This window comes from Zalophus californianus, chromosome 14 (genome assembly GCF_009762305.2).
Source record: "Zalophus californianus isolate mZalCal1 chromosome 14, mZalCal1.pri.v2, whole genome shotgun sequence".
Classification (NCBI taxonomy): domain Eukaryota; kingdom Metazoa; phylum Chordata; class Mammalia; order Carnivora; family Otariidae; genus Zalophus; species Zalophus californianus.
Genome location: NC_045608.1, coordinates 27,134,083 through 27,142,312, shown reverse-complemented (window position 1 = coordinate 27,142,312; position 8,230 = coordinate 27,134,083).

The following is an 8,230-nucleotide window of genomic DNA, read 5'->3' as shown; positions in this document are numbered from 1 at the left end:
CTTCCGCCTCTGAGAGCCTTCCCCCACCCTCTGCCGCGGTTGCACTAGCCTGAGCTCCTCTCCTGGCTGCCTACGCGGGGGCTGGGCTCCAGACACCCTTGCTCAACGCAGCCCATGTCCTTTCTGGGATGCCCGGGGGTCTCTCTGATCCCAGGCCCTTCCCTGTTTCTGGTGTCATGTCCTTTGTGACTCACCGCGGATACTCTCCCAGGCACTGTTCAATACCTTTCAGGCCAACTTGTACCGGGGCAAGCCCCGGCCACTGCTCTGGACCTGGAGGGAGGAGCTCCATGTGTGGGTCAAGGTCAGGTTGGGGTGTGAGCAGATCCCGCCTGGCCCTGGCACGGGTTCAGGTGGCCTGTTTTGTCTAAGTGTCTGGGAACCACAACAGAATACCCCCGACCTTGGAGGTGAGCCCCGAACACCTGCTAAGGGAGGGTGCATCTGGTGTCTGCACCCCAAGATGCCTACCCTTTTAAGGACCCCTGAGGAGCTGGGCACTTGCATGCATTATCTATTTAAACTTACTATGCCCATTTTACAGATGAGACGTCTTTTTTTTTTTTTTACACAGATGAAAAGTCTTAGGCACATAGTCTGGGCATGGTGCCAGCTAAGATAAAACGAGAAGGCCTCCTTGGAGAACCGAAGCCCTGGCCTGTTTTCTTGGTTCATTTTTATGATCATCTTGCAAGGACACTCTGAGAGATAAGGACCTCTTCATGGTCACACTGCCCCGAAGTATCTTAGTGGGGAGTCAAACCTGGAAAATTCTGCCTCCAGAGTCTGTGGGCACTCTGACTCCGTTTGCCCCATCTTAGGGTTGCAGCTGTGAAGACCACTCCTCAGTCTTTCTCTCAGGGGAGGATCTCACACTTTGCCTCTGCAGAAGGAGAGAGGATCAAGTAGAACCCAGAGTGGGGAGCTGGCCCGGGAGGGAGGTGAGAGAATGGGGACACCATAGGTACCCAGCCCACCCTTTGTCTGGCCCAGGAGTACTCAGGGCTTCCTGCTTCTCCAAGAGGTAAGGGCACAGACGTTTATGGGCCCAGCTGTTTCCTGACACCATCTCGCTGAGGGTAGCAAGGCCAGAGAACTTTCCATGGCTCTCCAAGGGGCCATGTGGCCAGATGGTTAGGGTTGGTGTGCCTTTGGAGTTCAAACAGTCCTTCAGCTTCTTGTGCCACTTCCATGTCCTCATCTGTAAAATGGGCTAATAATGCAGCCCCCTTCTGTGCTGTGTGAACTTCCAGAGTTCCCTGGCCTCTCTGAGCATCCATTTCTTTGGTTTGTGAGGCGTTCTAGAATGTGGTTGAGTGGATGAGCAAACCAAGGTGGGAGCACACAGTGCCTAGAACAGAGCAAGGCTCTGGTTGCAGCTCACTGATTTTATTTTATTTTATTTATTTATTTATTAAAGATTATTTATTTATTTATTTATTTGACACAGAGAGAGAGAGCACAAGTGGGCAGAGTGGCAGGCAGAGGGAGAGGGAGAAGCAGGCTCTCCACTGAGCAGGGACCCTGATGCGGGGCTCGATCCCAGGACCCCGGGATCATGACCTGAGCTGAAGGCCGCCGCTTAACTGACTGAGCCACCCAGGCACCCCTCATTTTATTTTTTTTAAAGATTTTATTTATTGGGGCACCTGGGTGGCTCAGTTGGTTTAGCGGCTGCCTTCGGCTCAGGTCATGATCCTGGAGTCCCGGGATCAAGTCCCTCATCGGGCTCCCTGCTGCCAGTGGGGAGTCTGCTTCTCCCTCTGACCCTCCTCCCTCTCTCTATCTCATTCTCTCTCTCAAATAAATAAATAAAATCCTTTAAAAAAGATTTTATTTATTTATTTGTCATAGAGCACAAGCAGGGAGAGCAGCAGAGGTAGAGGGAGAAGCAGGCTCCCCACTGAGCAGGGACCCCCAATGCGGGACTTGAGACCTGAGCCAAAGGGAGATGCTTAACGACTGAGCCACCCAGGCGTCCCAGCTCATTGATTTTAATCCCCATCCCTTTTTTGCAGCTAGAGAACCTGAGGTCGGCAAGTAGAGATTTGGCTGAGGCTGGTCAGGGTGGGTGTGGTAGAGAGAGCACAGGTACCCTTTGTGCTCCCTGGGACATACTCTGGATTTCTCATGGCAGAAGGGAAGCCTCAGAGAGCTGGGTGTCCATCCAGGCTCTGCCACTCTTTGGCTGAGTGACCATGGCTGACTATTTCACCTCTCCTGGCCTCTACACAATGGATGTTTTGATAACACCGGCCTTCCATGGTTAGAGAGAGAGAGACACCAGGACTCTGTCAGCTGGTGGCCAGGTGTGCAATAGGGGCTGCATAAAGGTCTGTGGAAATTCTCATCTTCCCACCCAGGGCTTGGCCTAGACTCTCACAAGCTTCTTCCAGGAATCTAAAGAATCCCCCAGCCTCAAAGGCTTCTGGGCCTTTGCATGTATTTATTCCCCCTGCCGGGGTTGCCTACATTGCCCAACACAAAAATAACAATGCTGCCTGCAGACCAAAAACCTACTATGTGCCATGCTCAGTACTAAATGCTTGCCATTCATTATTTACACCACCCATTTTACAGATGAGAGGTCTCAAGCCTCAGTGGAGCAAGAGTTTTTGTCCACTTACCTAGTGCTAACCTTGTCTTGTCCTTTAGCCTCAGCTTAGCCGTTCCTTCTCCAGGAAGCCTTCCCTGACTCTCCGGACTGGGTCTGGGCCCCCAAGAACTCTATAGCCCTGATTACCCTACCTGGCACCCCTCCGTTTGGAGTAGGGATGTATCTGATATATATTAGTGTCCCTGCCCAGAGTGGTTTCAGAGAAGAAGTGAAAAGTCCCTCCCCAGAAAGGAGGGATAGGGACCCAGGGATAGGCAAGCAGGAAGGGCCCTGTCCAACCAGGCCACCCAGCCTGCCTACCTCCCACATTCAGGTACCACCTGGCATCAAGGGCTGAAGCCCCAGGCTTTGAGCTGCCTATCAGGGCCTTGGGCAGACACCTTAGGCTGGAGTGAGGGCCAGGCCTCATTAGAGATGTTGGCAGGATCCAAAGCTGTGTAACACACATACATACACACGCTCACGGTTTCTCCAGGCCTGGCCACCTATGTGGCTGGGGAGCTCAGGAGCCCTACTTAAGTCCGACTCCTCCCGGTTCTTCCTGTCCCAGCACCAAGCAGCTCCTGGGAGAGGCAGATGGACATCGATACCTGGCTATTTGCATCTAGACCCTGATGTTGTGGTCACATTAGAGACCCCTTTGCTTCTCTGTCTGTGGCATCTATGGCTTCTCTATGTTTCAGGCCCTGTCACTCACACAGTCATTTCCCCAGGTAGGTGGGCAGGTGACCTTGGCCCCATCTCACAGGTGGGAAGACAGAGGCTCAGAGAAGCACATGTCCTGTTCATTCAGCATGTGGCTCTGTGGGCTCCACCCTTTCTGCTCTACTCACGTTTTTCAAATCCGGTTCCCCTGAACCACTGGTGTGCCGTGGGAGATCGATACCTTTGGGCAGTGATATGTAACAAGAACACAGAGAATTGTGACTCCAGATGTTCTCTTGGAGAGGCAATGTGGATATGGGGGGGTGGAGTGATGCAGGGATGGCCTTAGCCTCGAACTGACGCTGGGCCACTGGATGTGGCAGCCACAGGCAGAGTATCTTCATGGAATCCTCACTGCAGCTCTGTTTGACAGAGGAGAACCCGAGGCTTGGTGGGGGCACGCGGGCAGCTGCGGCTAGAGCTGGATTGTCATTTCAGGGCATTGTGGGGGGGGGGGCTCCACAGCCTGGATGTCTGCTTCAGCTTCTAGAGGGACCTCCAACCATCAGGGCGGGAGGGCAGGCTGCTGCCAAGGAAGAGGACCCTGGGTTGAGTCTCTGGGAACCCCGCAATCACCATCCAGCTGCTGCTTGGGCTGGCACCACCTGTGGCATGTCAGAGGCGTTCTAGAATGTGGTTGAGTGGATGAGCAAACCAGGGCTTCTGCAATGCCAGGCTTCTGCTACCACCACACTCATCCTGTTGTACAGTGACTGTTAATGACCTGCCTGTCACCCCCATCAACTCTGAGCTCAGGGAGAGCACAGACCACGTAGATGCATTCTCTGGGTTTCAGCTTTCTTGCCTATAATATGAAAGAGATGGATTACACGGGTGGTTTTCTTTCTTTTTTTCTTAAAAAACATTTGATTTTTATTTATTTGACAGAGAGCGAGAAAGGGAACACAAGCAGGAGGAGTGGGAGAGGGAGAAGCAGGCTTCCCGCTGAGCAGGGAGCCTGATGCGGGGCTTGATCCCAAGCCCCTGGGATCATGACCTGAGCTGAAGGCAGACGCTTAATGACTGAGCCACCCAGGCGCCCCACACGGGTGGTTTTCAAACTGGGTTCCTTAGAGTCTCAGGGTTCCTGAGAAATATTGTAGGATTGTTGGAGGTGGGGGAATGTGCCTGGCACTGAAGGAGAAACACTGCCCCTACCTCCTTCAACAGAGCATGTTCACTTGTTAGTGTCATTTTTTTTTAAGATTTTATTTATTTATTATTATTATTTTGTAATATTTTATTTATTTTACAGAGAGAGACACAGCGAGAGAGGGAATACAAGCAGGGAGGAGTGGGAGAGGGAGAAGCAGGCTCCCTGTTGAGCAAGGAGCCTGACGCGGGGCTTGATCCCAGGATTCTGGGATCACGATCTGAGCCGAAGACACTTAACCGATTGAGCCACCCAGGCACCCCTGTTAGTGTTATTCTTTAGGTTCTAAGGAAGACTTTGGCTTAATAAAGAGGTATACTGCTAGAAGCAAGTTTGGAAACCTCTGGGTTAGAGCCCCTTCTATCTATTACATGCAAACACACATTGCCCTGACACTCAATGATTCCACTGACCCCGAGAGAAGGCACCTGTGCCCCTCACATCTTAGTTTACCTCACGTCACCAGCCTTATACTCCATGCTGCCTCTCCCCCCAGCACCGGTCTGTGACCTTTGGACCATGTGGTTATGGGGTATGTGATCCTGGGCAATCTGGTTCACATCCTTCCTCTGCCAACCTGGCCTGGCCCTGTTTCAGCTCTGCCACCCATTCCTGGAGCTTTGCAGGGCTTGCCTGGCCTTCGTGAGAGGTGAAGACTCCATCCAGAGAGTCAGCCCATGGGAGGATTAAAAAAAATTTTTTTTTCATTTATTTATTTGAGAGAGAAACAGACAGTGCACAAGTAGGGGGTGTGGCAGAGGGAGAGAGAGAAGCCGACTCTGCGCTGAGCATGGAGCCCGACGTGGGGCTTGATCCCAGGATCCTGAGGTTAAGACTTGAGCCAAAATCAAGAGTCAAATGCTTAACCGACTGAGCCACCTAGGTGCCCCCCGCTGGAGGATTTTAAGCTTCCAGACAGACCCCTGTAGCCCCAGCTTCCACTCTACATCCCTTATTTTTGGGTCAATGTGTTTCCTTTTCTTTTTCTTTTTTTCCTTTTTTTTTAAAGATCTTATTTATTTATTTGTCAGAGAGAGAGAGCACAAGCAGGGGGAGCAGCAGAGGGAGAGGGAGAAGCAGACTCCCCACTGAGCAGGGAGTCCGACATGGGGCTCGATCCTGGGACCCTGAGATCATGACCTGAGCTGAAGGCAGACAATTAATGGTGCCACTGAGGCGCCCCATCTTTTTCTTTTTTTTTTTTTAAGATTTTTTTAAATTTATTTTTTTGACAGAGAGAGAGAGACAGTGAGAGAGGGAACACAAGCAGGGGGAGTGGGAGAGGGAGAAGGAGGCTTCCCGCTGAGCAGGGAGCCTGATGCGGGGCTCGATCTCGGGACCCTGGGATCATGACCTGAGCCAAAGGCAGACGCTCAACGACTGAGCCACCCAGGCGCTCCTTTTTCTTTCTTTAAACAAAGGGTCTTCTTTACTTGATTACATGTTTTTTCTTCAGTTTATTTATGTAATAAGTTTATTTATTTATTTATTTAGATTTCATTTATCTGAGAGAGAGCGAAAGTGAGAGAGAGCACAGAGGGAGAGGGAGAAGCAGACTCGCCGCTGAGTGGAGAGCCTGATGCGGGGCTCGATCCCAGGACCCTGAGACCATGACCTGAGCCGAAGGCAGATGCTTAACCGACTGAGCCACCCACGCACCCATGTTTATTTATTTAAGTAATCTCTACACCCAACATGGGGCTCGAACTCATGACCCCGAAATCAAGAGTTGCACGCTCTTCTGACTGAGCCAACCAGGCGCCCCTGGGTCAATGTGTTTTCTATCTGTCCTCTGATGTCTCCTCAGCATCTAGAACAGTGCCTAGCACATATTCAATAAATACATGACTGAAGAAGACAGAGGCATGCAGGCCAGGTGTGGTCTCTGTCCTCATGGAATTTATAGTCCAGGGGAGGACACAGAGGTTGAACACAGATAATGGCAAAGGACTGTAGTAAATGTGAATCGTGGGTAGGGGGCTGTGAATGTGGGGTATGGTGCCAATGGGGCTAAGAGCCCTGCCAGAGCAGGCTTCCTTGAGAGCCGAGGCAGGAGAGGGCAGGAGGACTTCCCAGAGCTGAGATCAGATTTCAGCAGTAGGACCTCCCAAGCCGCCAGCGCTCTGTGGTCTGGCTGCCTGCGCTCCTCGCTCCCATGTCCGTCCCACCCAGGGCTCGCCCACGAGGGTCTGACATTGATTCTTCGCAATTGTGTCCCAGTCCTCAGTGGCCTGAAGAGAAACAGGAGCTGAGAGGGGGAAGGAAGGGTCACTCAGCAGGGGCCCAACCAGGTCTTCTCCCTCTAAGTTGTGGGTAGGCCTGGAACCCCCAGCACTGGCCCCTTCTTGGAGGGGGCTGGGCACCTGGAGAGGACCCATGCTGTTGTCTGTGTCCACCTCCCAGGCCCTGAGGCTGTGTCTGGCCTACTCCATGCCCTCCTAGGGAGGGAAGGACAAGTGTGTGCCAGCTTTTCACTCTCTGGCTAGGGCTCCCCGGCCTGCCGGGCTGGTCTTTCCCTCCCGGCAGCACTGGCCCAGCTCCTCAGGCAGGTGTCCCTGTGGGTGGCCAGCCTACTCCTACCTACATGTTGCGGGCCTTCTCCTGGAGTCCTCCCTATAGTCGGGGAGCCTGGCTCTGTCCTCTCCAGAGGAGCAAACTGCTCAGGGTCACACAGGGACTTGTGCCCACGCCTGTATGACCCAAGTCTGGGCCCTGGACTGGTGCCACACTAGCCTGGCCCATTGGCTCTGGCAGTCGGAGTGGAACTGTCATCCGCAAGCCTTCAGACAAATGGCTGCTCCTTCCCGAGGACCCGGTGGCTGTTGGCACCATCAGTGTTTCCAGCTATCCACTGTTTCCAGGACAGACTTAGCTTCCATCTTCTGCCATCTCCACTTCTTTCCCCTCTGCACCTCTTCCATCTGCCCTCCTCTGGCAGCCTGAAGCACAAGGCCTGATCTACCTTCTTCCTGACACCAGTGGCAATACCTTTGGTCCAGTCATTTGGCTACTGCTCTAAGTCAGGGACAGTCTTTTTTTTTTTTTCACTTCAAAGGTTGATTTATTTATTTTAGAGAGAGAGAGAGAGCATGAGAACGGCGGGAGGGGCAGAGGGAGAGGGAGAGACAGAGTCTCAAGCAGACTCCTTGCTGAGCATAGAGCCCAACGCTGAGCTCCATCTCATGACCCTGAGATCATCACCTGAGCCAAAATCAAGAATCGAATGCCTAACTGACTAAGCTACCCAGGCACCCCCAAGGGACAGTCCTTCACCAACTGTTTGTTGAGTACCCAATCTAGTCAGGGCAGGGTGGCTGGGCACCATGTGAATTTCCTCATTCACTAAGCACAGAGAACCCCCAATGGGATTTGTGAAGGGAAGATGGAAGGAAACAAGAAAGTTGGGAGGGAGGGTAGAAGGGAAAGAAGGAGCCCATTAGGTCAGCTGAGCCTCCCAGACCTTAGTTTCCCCCTCACAGTCAAAGAGCCGACTTGGGCTTGACCCTCTGACCAGCCGGGTAGCTGAAAATTGACCCTTTGAGCCTCAGTTTCTTCCTTTGTAAATGGGGCTGATAACAGTTCTGACCTCAGAGGGCTGTTGGGAGAGTCAATAGAACACTTCTACATTTGCACTCACGGGAACCCAGCTGTCAGGTCAACCAAGTGAACCAGCATTGTAAGCTGAGTCTTCAAGAATGATTAGCCTGGGCGCCTGGGTGGCTCAGTTGGTTGGGCGACTGCCTTCGGCTCGGGTC